Here is a 13,448-nt window from a genome sequence, read left to right as displayed (position 1 = left end):
ACCAAAACTCAGTTGAAATAACTGCAGAAGCCACAAAATCTCCTACTTAGCTAACACCATTGCTCCATACTCGACCTCTGTAGATGATAATGCAATAGCTGACTACTTTTTGCAAGACTGTGTGATAGGGCCATAACCAAGACAAAAACCGAAGCCAAGAGTAGAATTTTGATCATCAACATCACCAACCCAATCCGAGTTAGTAAAGCCAACAATGTGTGGGGATTCTATAGTGTAGCAAATACCATAACGTGAAGTGCCCTGAATGTAGCGCAAAATACATTTGTCCGCTTGCCAATGGCTCTCGTGAGGATCATGAGAAAACCGAGAAACAAAGCCAACAACGAAGGAAAGATCAAGACATGTATATGTCATGTACAACAAATTGCCAACCAACTACCTGTATAAAGTAGAATTCACTAAAGCAGTAGAGCAAGAGGACAACAAAACAATGCCTAACTAAAATGATCCGGGGCGTGCTTGAAATCAAGCATGTCGAATTGCTGGAGCATATCAAGAACATACTTCTATTGATAGATGAAAATATCATCTGAAGTATGAGTAACTTGTAGGTCCAAAAATAGTGCAGAAGACTGAGATCTGTCACCTCAAACTGCTCCATCAAAGCTCATTAAACACTCTGAATCATGGAGGATGAGCTACTTCTAATGATGAGATCATCAATGTATAACACAAGAATCACAATATCAACCCCCTAACACTGAATGTACATTGTGTGATCGAAATGACAATGTGTGAAGAGTAAAGAAAGCAAGAATGAGTCCATCTTCTTATACCAAGCCTAAGGGGCTTGTTTGAGACCCAATGGACACCAAAGTTTACAAACTAAGGAAGAGTCCCACACAAAACCCTAAGGCTGCTCCATATAGCTCTCCTCACATAGGTCTCCATGCAAGAATGTACTCTTCACATCCATCCAATATACAGGCCATCCCTTTGAAGCTACTATTGAAAGTACAAAGTGAATAGACTTCATCTTGGCAACATAAGCAAAGGTCTCAAAGTAATCAATACCCTCTACTTGAGAGAACCTCTTTGCAACAAGACATGCCTTATACTTATCAATAGAACCATCTGCAGCATTCTTGGCATGGTACACCCACTTGCATCGAACCAATTCTCCCTTTCAAAAGAGAACAAAGATCCCAAGTATTATTCTTCATCAAAGAAGAATACGGACTCATCCATGGTTGTATCCCACTCTGAGTTCCCTGTCGCCTCTAAAAACTTTTGAGGATTTGTTGAAATAGCATGACTTAGAAGATTAGAACTAAATGTCTGAGCTCAAGTATGACGTGTATCAAAAGGAACACCTACCAAAGATCCAGCTGCCTCAACAGTAAAATGGGCCCACTTGGGCAAAGGCTAAGTGACTGGTGGTCATGGTGGATCATCATTTGCATCATCCTTAAGAGATATGTAATCCTCAAGAGATAAAGAGAGAGGAGTAGGTAGTGATGGAGAAACAAATGATGGAGAGTCCATTAGAGGAAAGCACTCATCAAACTGGACATCTAGTTGAAACAAGACCTCTCTGGAATCGAGATCAAATAACATGTACACCTTCACATCCTCGCAATAGCCAACAAATATGAGTGATTTTCTCTTCTTCTCCATGGCTTTCCTCTGAGTATATGAAATTAAAGCTCAAGCCTCACTACCAATAACTCAAAATGATGAAACATCAGGTTTGGCATGAGACCAAGCTTCCTCAAGAGTCATATGTCGCAATGCCTTATGGGGCATCCAATTCTGAATATAGTTGGCACAATTGAGATTGCTTCAACCCAAAAAGAAGACTGAATCATACAATTGGTCATCTCCATAGATTTTTGTTCTTTCTCTCAACAACAACATTTTGCTAAGGGGTATAAGGGACTGAAAACTGATGAATTAAACCATGCTTAGTGCAGAAATTGCTAAAAGCTTGATTCATACTCCCCCAATTATTTGTGTGTATCCATCTGAGATAAAGTCTAAACTGCTTATACAAAAATGTCTTAAAGATTTGAAATGAATCAAAGACATCAGATTTGTACTTAAGAAAGTACACCCATGTACACTTAGAAAAGCCATCAATAAAAGTGAGCACATATTGGGCCCTTGAAAAGGGACTAGAAAAGGGCACAAGATCATTGTGGACCAACTCCAAGGGTTCCTTAGCACATGTGGCTCTTCCCATAGGAAATGGATCGCGATGATGCTTGCCAAGAACATATCCATGGCAAACACCATCAGTGCAAGAGATCTGTGATAGCCCGGTCACAAGTCCCTCTATACTAATCCCCTATAAATATCCATAGTTGAAATGTCCTAAAAGCTCATTCCAAAACTTGCTCACTGTGTTTGCATGGGCAATGAGAGGAACCCAAATTATGTGAACTCTCAAAGCCATCAAACTGTATAAGCAAGATTGAGGATCAACATTGTGAGTAGCCACAACTATATCAAGAGCATGAAGGTCTCAAATAACCACATCATGTGGAGAGAACTCAATTGTCTTACTAGAGCTAGAGTGACAAGTCAAACAAATAGAAAAGAGGTTCATCAAAATGTCAAAAACAATAAGTGCAATCCTGAAGAGAACCACCATCTAATAAATCTAAACTTAAAACCGTAATTCAAAGTTGTGTTGAGTCACCACCTGCAATATGTGATGTATCACTGTGGGCAAGTGCTATGACCATATCCTATGAATGTGTCACATGGTGTGAAGTGCCAAAATCAATGCTCCAAGTGGATCTTGAAGGTAAAGCTCATGCAAAAAGAACATGTCCTTTCCCTATGGATGAGGAAGGAGGTTGAGGTGATGAGATCAGATGATGTTGTTGCATGGCTTCTTCTAAAGCCTCTAATTGTTTCCAAACACCTACAAACTCAATGTCTTTCCTTGCCACAGAAACTACAAGGAGTCTTGGAGGAAGACTCACAAGACTTTGAAGATTTAACCTATTTATGATTGGATTGTGGTTTCCAAGTAGGCTTCAAAGGTGACTTGGTGGAACTCTCACTGCCAACTGAATCATTCTTGGGCGGCTTTGGTTTCGGCTTTTGTTTCTCTTTAGATGACTAAGCAACCAAAGCTTTCTCCATTGATCCTGGGAAAGAATCAAACAATGATAGCTTGGCCTTCTCACGAGTCAAACGATTGCAAAATACCTCAAAAGTAGGCATGGTAAATAGTGGAGCCAAAGCATCCGTGGTAGAATAGAAAGTCGACGAGAAAATCTGAGAAGGACCTCAAAGCTTTGAAAGAATCAAATAGATGCACTCTATGTCAGTCTTGTTCTTATCACAACACTGTAAAATAGATCTAATGGATTTGAATTTCATCAAGAAATCCTCAATAAAGGGAAATGACTCAAGTACCAAAGAAGTCAACTCTGCCACAATCTGAAATGCTCTAAGCTCATTTATGGTGCCAAAAAGACCTTCAAACTTTGTGAATATAGCTCGGGGAGTCAAACAACCATCTAGATGAAAGAGAAGACTATCAGTGATATGCAAAGATAACAAACATGTTGATTATGTGCTACATAACCTCAAAAGGACATGTCAATTGAGGCTAAACCTCATCCAAACAAGACCATAACCATCATGATCTCAGAAGTCTTGTTATACAAGCTTTCCAAATGTGAGCGCAGAGTAAGGGACTCAATAGAAGATGAGTCTGCCATGCTATGAACTATGCCTCGACTACTATGATTTTATGATTTTATTAAATGATCTTTCAGAACTAGATAAAAGATGCAGAAGGGGCTTTTTGTTTGTGTTTATAGATTCTAGTTTTTTGATATAAATGATAGAAAGAAAGAAAAAACACCCACCACAATACAAGAAACCAAACCCCAATACAATCTAAAAGATGAAAAAGCATGAAAGAGCAATAAATGCTTTTGACAAGAGCCTGTGTACCTGAAAGAGTTTTTGACAAAGAGAACTATAGACTTGGATAGAGCACTGCAAGACCTTTCCAACACCTTTTTGTTGGCACAAAATGGAGTCCCGATGCAAAAGATATGCCTCCCAAAACGCAAAAAAGAACTTATGACTTTCATTGTAAATGCAAAGATCAAAAAATCAGAAGATCAAACATGCACCACTAGAAAGTACTCAAAATCAACTTTCTAACAGGGTATCTTGTTTGCCCATTTCTGACACCATATGCACAAGTTATGCGCAAAAGATAAAAACTACTCTCTGAGGCCAGTAAGGGCATGCAGAGTACTAACATAATGCTACATCAACAAGTCATGAGTGTTAGGATTAAACTATGAACAGAAATAACAATTACATGCAAATATAACCAATATCAGAAAATAATAGATCACACAGAAAAGAACACAAGACACCAAGATTTAACATGGTTCACCCAATCCCTAGGCTACGTCCACCAAACAGCAAGTCCGATATTATTGTGATCCAGTGATTACAACCTAATTACAATTCATAATCCCTTATAGCTCAATACTGCCTCAAGAACCAATTTTCGCATCACAACTATGAAAAATAATCCCTAACCTTATGCACTTTTATACAAGTATTTTTACCGTTTTAAGGTTATAATTAATAATTACATGTCGACCCAAAATCTCGATAAAATAGGGCCCAAAAAATTTTATTATGTACAGTACTTTCCTGATTAGTCACCACAAACTAACAATCTCCCACTTGGGGACTGATCAGGCTCCACACTAAACAACAATCTCCCACTTGGAAACTAATCCTATAGCTATGCCGCTACTCCATGAGCTCCCACTGGATCAAACCACCCTGGACTCTATTGTTCTTTTATTCATGTTCAATCTAGAAGACCAACTGACGCTAAAGAGGAGTTCAGCTTCTCCCTTGTTACTACCTTGGTAAACATATATGTTGGATTGTCATTTGTATGTATCTTATCCAGCTTTAATTGTCCATCCTCCAAAACTAACCGAATGAAATGGTATCGCAATTATATGTATTTGGTCTTGGAATGCAGAGTTGAATTCTTCGCAAGATGAATGGCACTTTGACTATCTGTAAACAAATAATTATCCCTCTAAGGGTGTCCCAATTCTTCCAATAAGAACTAAAGCCATATCATCTCCTTGGCTACCTCTATAGCAGCTACATACTCTGCCTCTGTAGTGGATAAAGCATTAACCTTCGGTAACCTGGAAACCCAACTCACGGCTGCTCGACCAACAGTAAAGGCATAACCTGTAGTACTTCCCCTGGTATCAATATCCCCTGCCAAATCTGAGTCAACATAACCCTGTATATCAGTAGTAGAGCCCCCAAAGTGTAAACACTTATTGGATGTTCCTCTCAAATATCTGAGAATCCATTTGACTGCATTCCAATGCTCAATTCCTGGATGACTCATATACCTACTAACAACTCCCACTACATGTGCAATATCTGGCCTGGTACATACCATAGCATACATCAAGCTTCCTACAGTTGAAGCATAATAGGGTACCTTGGACATCTTATCCTCCTCTTCTTGTGTCTTGGGACACATCTCCTTAGTCAACTTCAAATGACCAGGTAAAGGTGTTCTGACAGCTTTAGCATTCTCCATAGAGAAACGTTGCAACACCACCTTAACATAATCAGCTTGAGATAGTGTCAATTTCCTGTTCTTCCTATCTCTACAAATTTTCATACCAAGGATTGGTTTTGCTGCCCCCAAATCCTTCATAGCAAATGCATGCGCTAACTGGCGTTTCAGCTCCTTAATATGATCCATGTTAGACCCAGCTACAAGCATATCATCAACATATAAACATAAAATAATGTAGCTATCATCATCCAACCTCTTAAAATAAACACAATGATTTGAATGACACCTATTGTATCCATGCTCATGCATAAAACTATCAAATTTCAGATACCATTATCGAGGTGCTTGCTTCAAGCCATATAAATTTTTTTCTTCAATTTGCACACTAAGTTCTCCTTACCTTTGACCTCAAATCCCCGTGGTTGAGCCATATACATCCCTTCATCCAAATCGCCATGAAGGAAGGTTGTTTTGACATCAAGTTGCTGTAAATGCAAATCTTCAGTAGCCAAAATATTTAAAACAGTACGGATGGAAGTCATTTTAACAACAAGAGAAAATATCTCATCAAAATTGATACCTTTTTTCTGTGCAAATCCTTTTACAACTAACACCATTGTATTATTCAGCAAAAAACACCATTCCAATACAACCATGGAAGCCTTCAAAGCCATAGCCACCACCAAGCAATCCATATGAACAAGCATTAATCCACACATCCCATGCCATGCTTCCAACTTTCACAAATGCTCCCTTGGCTAACCTATCAAGCCTTGTCCCGCTTGACTCTTGCCTTTTTTCTTCTCCTTCACTTTTCTTTCGATTCCAACAATCTTTCTTTTTGTGCCCTAGTTTCCCATAGTACCAGCAGTCGTTCGGTCCTCTCGATTGAGACCTCCTCCCCTTTGACTTTTCTCTTGATTTCCCACGACTTCCGAAATTACTTCCTCCCTCAGTCATTCTACCCCTGCTTTGTGCATTCAAATCACTTCCTAATGTAGATTCACCTGAGGTTTTCCTACAAGTTTCCTCACTCAAAACAACACCGATTACATCATCATATTTTAGGGTACTAGATCCAGGAACAAAATTACTCACAGCCATTACCAAACCATTCCAGCTTTCAAGCAAAGAGCACAAAATCAAGAGAGCCCTAATTTCTTCATCAAAATTGATACTTCACAGAAGATAACTGACTAGTAATAATATTAAACTCATTTAGATGATCTGCAATAGATCCACCTTCTACCATTTTCATATTAAATAAATGCTTCATGAGAAATACCTTGTTTGAAGCAGAGGGCTTTTCATACAGTGTCGCTAGGGTTTTCATCAACTCTTCTATTGTCTTCGCTTTTGTAATACTAAATGCCACCGATGGTGCTAGGCATAATCGAATGCTTCCAAGTGCCTTTCTGTCCAAAAGATCCCATTCATCATTTGACATAGATCCTTGATTCTTGGTTTTGCCTTCCAACAACTTCCATAAATCCTTCTGATAAAGATAGCCTTCCATTTGCATCTTCCATAACTGAAAGTTTTGCCCATTAAACCTGTCAACCCTCAACTTACCCTCGTCTGCCATCACTCCCACTCAACCGTGAGACTCCCACTCAATCGTGAGACTTTCTTGCAAAGGATAACTGAAAAACCACCTGGCTCTGATACCACTTGTTAGGATTAAACCATGGACATAAATAACAATTACATGCAAATATAACCAATATCAGAAAATAATAGATCACATAGAAAAGAACACAAAACGCCAAGATTTAATGTGGTTCACCCAATCCCGGGCTCCGTCCACCAAACAGCAAGTCCGATATTATTATGATCCAGTGATTACAACCTGATTATAATATGTAATCCCTTACAACTCAATACCACCGCAAGAACCAATTTTCACATCACAGCTATGAAAAATAATCCCCAATCCTAAGCCCTTTTATACAAGTATTTTTACCGCTTTAGAGTTATAGTTAATAATTACATGTCGGCCCAAAATCTCAATAAAATAAGGCCCAAAAAAATTTTGCCCCAAAGAATTTACGAAGTATGTACAGTACTTTCCTGATCAGTCACCACAAACTAACAATGAGTGTAAATTTGATGACCATTTGGCCGTCACCTCAAAAAATCACCATGCCGAAAATACCAGGTTAGTGCCAGAAACAAATCCAATGATTGAAAAAATCCCATTCGCTAGAAAAAAAGGAGATTAGTGTTGGAAAAAAATTGATGGTCGATGTAGCACAATGGGTCCCAGTAGACTATGCAAACATCGCGTGGTCAAGTGGTGTGTGACAGGTGGTTCCCAAAGGTGTCAAGCAACGTGCAGCGACAGGAGTATTGCTAGCATACAAAGGCACGTAGGTGGTCGAAGCAAGGGAAGCAAGGCAGTGCATACAAAGCAAGAAAGCACATGCAAAGCAAGGCGGCTCAAGGGCCAATCATGGCAAGAGGCCAAGGCAACGAATGACACCAAAGGATTGGTGGAGGTCGACGACCTGTGATCACTGGTTGCTGCCCTATGGGGCTCGCAGCTCTACTTGGCTTGCGACAATACCTCGCAAGTATCTCCCTCCAATGAAGGCACCTAGCACTAAAAAAGTGCTAAAAAAAGCGACATGCACCTAAAAAAAATTATACATATTTATTTATTGTTTAAATTTCACCTTGTGCATGAACCAACTGCGTGAAAAGAAATCATCCCAATTCGCATGCCTTGAGGTTGTATGGCCTTGGGGCAAAAAAAATTTCCCTACTCGTTCAATTATGTCCAAAATAGACAAATTTTATATGCAAATGGGGGTTTTCAGGAACTCGAAATCCAACTGTGAGGTCCGTTTGGGCCCAATGTGCTCCAAAAAGCAGCTCACCTCCAAATCCAAACAAAAAAAAAACCATGAAATCTTGAAACCTTTGAAGCTTTAAAAATCTTCAAAATGAGATCAAGCAACAACAAATCTAAGCTCTGATACCATGAAGAAGTTGTGACAACCGACTTCACAGAGTCTAAGAGATCATCTACGAGAAAAATGACCTATTACAAGGAAGAATGAAACAAAAGGAGAAAATATTGCTCTCAAAATAAAAGATTATATTTCTTCAGCGAGAATGAATTGAGTTATTAACTACAAATGACCAAATCTTTATAAAAGGAGATCATGCAAACCCTAAAGAAACCCTAATAGGAAAAAGACATTTAATAATGAAAAACAATTATTAACTATCCACAAAGCATAAGGGAAAATCTTAAGAAGGGATAAAAGGTAATTAACACCTTTTACTCCAACAAGTTATCTAAAGAAGGTTGAAAACACGCATAACCAACACTAGCCAAAATTGTAAAATAAGTAAAGAATGGGTTTCCTAATAAAAATGAGGAAATAATAACTTTGTCATAGAAAATTTTCAAACTATCATATAGACTACTAACATTGGTCAAAAAACAACTTACTATATTCAAGTTTTTAACCCAACTTGGAAGCATGTAGAGAAATCATATTTAAGGACATGTATTAGAGGGAAAGCAAGGTTGTTTGTGACACAATTGAGGATAGGATCACATTATCTCAGATGTGAGACAAGGAGATAGAAGAGGCACAAAGAGGTACAAAAGGAGAGAACTTGCATGTTCAACAAGATAGGTGCAATTGAGACAGAATGAACATTATATGAAGATATTCATGCTCAATTAGCAATCATCTTGAAAGTCAACAACACACACAGTTTATTTTAAGGGGATAAGGTCAAACAAACTACTAGCTTTATGTTCAAGATTTGTAAAAAAGGTCAAACATAGAAAGGAGTATAGAGATAGTTTAAGGTTGTGGGCTTTTGGTCCCTTAGACTGATGATTCTCATAGAAATTGTTGAAATCATTCATTTGTTCATTCAATAGCTTACAACCTTCAGATAAAAAATAATTCTTCCAACTGACCAAAATGTTGTACAACCAAAGGACTTGTCCAATAGTAATAGAAAATATCCAAATGGCACTTACTAACATATTGCATGCCTAAAGGTTTTTTTATTGTGCGGAAATCTTAAGAATAAGCAAGCTAAGTGAGACCGATGGTTGCAAAAAGGAAATCCATACATATACAACTCATATAGCATACATTATTTGATGCTTTTTAGAACCAAGAGATATATTTCATTCAGTTATGTCCAATCATCATCACCAAGAACAATATCACACACCTTGAAATCCTTTCCTTCAACTTTATTTTTTAAATTAGCAAAAATAAATTTTACAAGATAGCTATTATTTTTGTTTTCAAAATGTTTAAATATTATAGTTGATAATTTTGTAATATTACTGATATTGAAAAATTTAATAGTGACCAAGGGGTTTAACTTAGTTGACTAAAGCAATGAATTGTGACCCTTGGTCCTCCACTGGTTGTATTTGTTTATATATGATCTTCAATATTAAAAAATTAGTATTTTTGATAGTTTAAAATTAAAAGATTTTAGAAATGTTTGATTTTGATTACATGTTCTATAAATTAAACTATTATTTTATTTTTTTAAAGATTGAATTTTACTATTATACTTTTCATACATATTTTTCTAAACAATGTAGATTTATATGGAACATAAAATCATATATAATATATTATTTTAATTTTTAATAGATTGAATTTTATATACTATACTTCACATATTTTTTAAAATCATTTAGATTGATATAGAACACTAAATAAAATTGTTACTATATTACTTTGAATATACACTACAACTAAATGAAAACATATAATTTAATTATCAAAAATAATAATTAAAAGAATTAGTAACAATAATGACAAATACAAATTAGTATTTTAATTCAAATTGTACTAATATTTTTATCTTTTAGATTTAAAAAAAGAAATAAAAAGAACTTTATTGTTATTTTTTTTATTATAAGAACAATTTAAATATTAGAACCTATTCAAAATTTTAGATACTACAAACTTAGAAAGTGTCTTTTAAGATTAATTGTCCTTTTACTTACATTCAATAAATAAATTATTATACTTTGTTATTAAAATCTGATGATTTCTTTTAAATTTTAGTATATAACATATTCAGTTTGTGTAAGTCTATTTAAAAAATATTATAGAAATCTTTTATGTGTAATCAATTTTAACTTATACGAAATATTTTTACACACATAATATGTTACTTTAATTTTCATAAATATAATAACAAATCAATTAATTGAAATCAAAATTATAAAAATTTATAATTAATATTACATTTTTATATTCAATTAAATTGTATTATTTATAAATAAAATATTAAAATTAAATCAAAAATTACTTTTTATTTTTTAATATTTTTTACCATCTATTTGTTGTACAAGTATGAGAAATATAAAGAAACATTATTTAAGTTAAAATTTTATAAAAGAAAGGCAAGTAACATGAGCCTCTACCTTTTCAATTAAGACAAAATATAGAGTATCTATTATGTCAAATTGGTCTTTTTTGCAATCTCAATTTCTTCCTTAGTGTAACGAGAACCAAGGACTGAAGGGTATCCATTATGCCAAATAAACCTGATCACATCTCTTATATTGCACTCAATAATATTTGATTCCTCGTAAACTTATTATAAACTCATTTAAATGTATTTAACTTTACTCTCATACTAATAATCCATCAATAGAATAGAAAACCAGATTCCTCAGATTTTATGACAATGGTAATACAAATATAGTTGTAGAACAGGGGAGAGCGCATCCTAGCAGAAATGGGCACTCCCATTTTTACCACCATTCTTTATACCAACCAGAACCGCTTGGGGAGGGCTATGCAGACAATTAGTTTTTCAAGTTTAAAAAATCAATTGAAAAGCTGAAAGTAAATAAACTTATCGGTTGATGGGGAAACCAGAGACCATCTCACCATACTTCCCTATCATTTAATGCAATCCAACACTGACAAGTCCTAAATTTGCCTGAAGCTAAAATATAACTTAACTTTGCGTACTATTGGAAAGAGGCCCTTTTGTGCAGTCAGAAAGAAGGCTAAAGCATCAATTATTTTTCTACATTTCAGGGGAAGTAGCTGTAATCCCATTGCTGAGGAATCATGATAAAGTTATCTTAAAACAAACCCTGTCATCTAACTCTAATTTTGTTTATTCAACCAGAATCCATATATAAACCCATTTTACAAACAATTTATCATGCGATTTTGCCAGCGTATGCATATCAACATGAATCTGCCAAAGAAAATACGCAGCAGAGGGCTTGAGCTTAACTGCAAAAAGATGAAATCTGCTGCCATAATGTAGAATAAGAAAGCTTAACAAATGTGTATTATAAATAGACCCTCAGACAGAGTCCATGGAGCCAACTAAAAAGCAATTTTATAAATAGGAGTTTAAACCAAAAGTCCTATTGTGAAGATTATAAGAAGGTTAAAACATTAATTCTTTTATCTCAATATCAGGCCAATTGTATGTAATGCCATGGTCGAGAAATCATGAGAAAGCCATCTAAGTCTAATTTAGTTTACTCGATCAAAATCAAATCCGTATATGACTATGAAACCCAATTTACAGAAAATCGATTTTCACATTTTTCCTCCGTTACATTCCAAAATGAACCTACTAAAGCAAATACACAGCATGACAGTAGACGTGAGCTTACCTGCACTTATCGCATAGGAGAGATGATACATTGAGATCCAACAGTGTGTAGAGTAGGTAGATCAAAAGCATGCTCGAATAATATGAAGTAAAGAAAAGGAAATGTATATAAAATGTTGAATGGAGTAAGTCGGTGAAGTAAAGAAAAGAAAACAGCCCAGAGAGTGGCGTGGCAAATTGAGAGGCGGTCCAGAGATGGACGTACTTTGAAGTGACTGACAATGATGGCAAATGCTCCATCAAACTTTTATCGAGATCGCCATTCTGGATTGTTTTCCCTTTTTCCCCTGCTTTACTTATCTGCTCTCATTTTAATAATTTTAGACTAATAATGTGGGTACTATCTATGGAGCCACTTATTTGCATTTCGGTAAATAAAATAAAAAAACATATTGCTCACAAAGAATACTATGTTACAAATTATGTTATTTAATTGTTAGTGTTTGGAAATTACACTCATCTTAATTTTATGAACTCTCCATACTAATGAATTTAAGTAGAGGTAATAGTGAAGACAAGACTATGTGTGTCCACTAGTGATAGAAAAAATATCAACCAATGTAATTTTATATAATGTAATTCAAGATATATAAAAGAAAGAAACTGTAGTCAATTTAGGGGAGAGGATTTAATTAGTTGGGCAGTTTTAAAATCTTTTTTTTTAAATCATATTATATTTTTCATAGTAAGTTTAGTAAAGTTTTTTCTAATCCAGAAATTGACTCACAAAACTATGATGGATTGTGGAAATTTGATCACATTAAAAGTTTTTATCGTTATTCTTTTTTTTGTTGAGGTAATTTAAAAAGATAAAAAAATAAAAGACAAAAAGAGAGCTAAATGAAAGAATGATATGTTATTATAAGGACAAATAAATGTAGAATGATAAAGAGTTGAAAGAAATTTTTAAAAATATTAATAATTATATTATTTTAAAATATATATAAATAACAATAGAAATTATATTATATGAATGAATTACTCATTTCTACCAATTTAATTATAAGTTGAAATATTTAATTTTAAAAAATAATTTTTTTATTACTTAATTCAAATTACCAAATATCTAGTAAGTTTAAGGACTAGTATTAGTTTTACAATTTGTAAAATGGTATAAAAAAAAATAGTAAAATGAGCATGAATGTAAAACTAATAAATATATTTAAAATAAAAAATATAAAACATTTAATTCAATATTTGAACTTGATAATATAAAAAAATTGTGAAAACTAAT

The 13,448-nt window shown here is 34.7% G+C and overlaps 1 protein-coding gene across 3 annotated transcripts in view; it reads right to left on the bottom strand.

The window, feature by feature from the left end:
- The window catches only part of LOC149565404 (uncharacterized), a 137,040-nt gene extending 124,693 nt beyond the window's left edge, over nt 1-12,347 (bottom strand). For all 3 annotated transcript variants that reach the window (XM_089818911.1, XM_089818912.1, XM_089818913.1), the window contains exon 1: nt 12,216-12,347. The gene's annotated coding sequence lies outside the window, so the exon portion shown is untranslated. The remainder of the gene's footprint in view (nt 1-12,215) is intronic.
- Nucleotides 12,348-13,448: the final 1,101 nt, after the last annotated feature.

This window comes from Cupressus sempervirens, chromosome 3, assembly GCF_028749045.1.
Source record: "Cupressus sempervirens isolate cs-2001-9-10 chromosome 3, ASM2874904v1, whole genome shotgun sequence".
In the NCBI taxonomy this organism is placed as follows: domain Eukaryota; kingdom Viridiplantae; phylum Streptophyta; class Pinopsida; order Cupressales; family Cupressaceae; genus Cupressus; species Cupressus sempervirens.
Note: the sequence above shows the minus strand (reverse complement) of the source record. Positions and strands in the feature narration are given on the sequence as shown.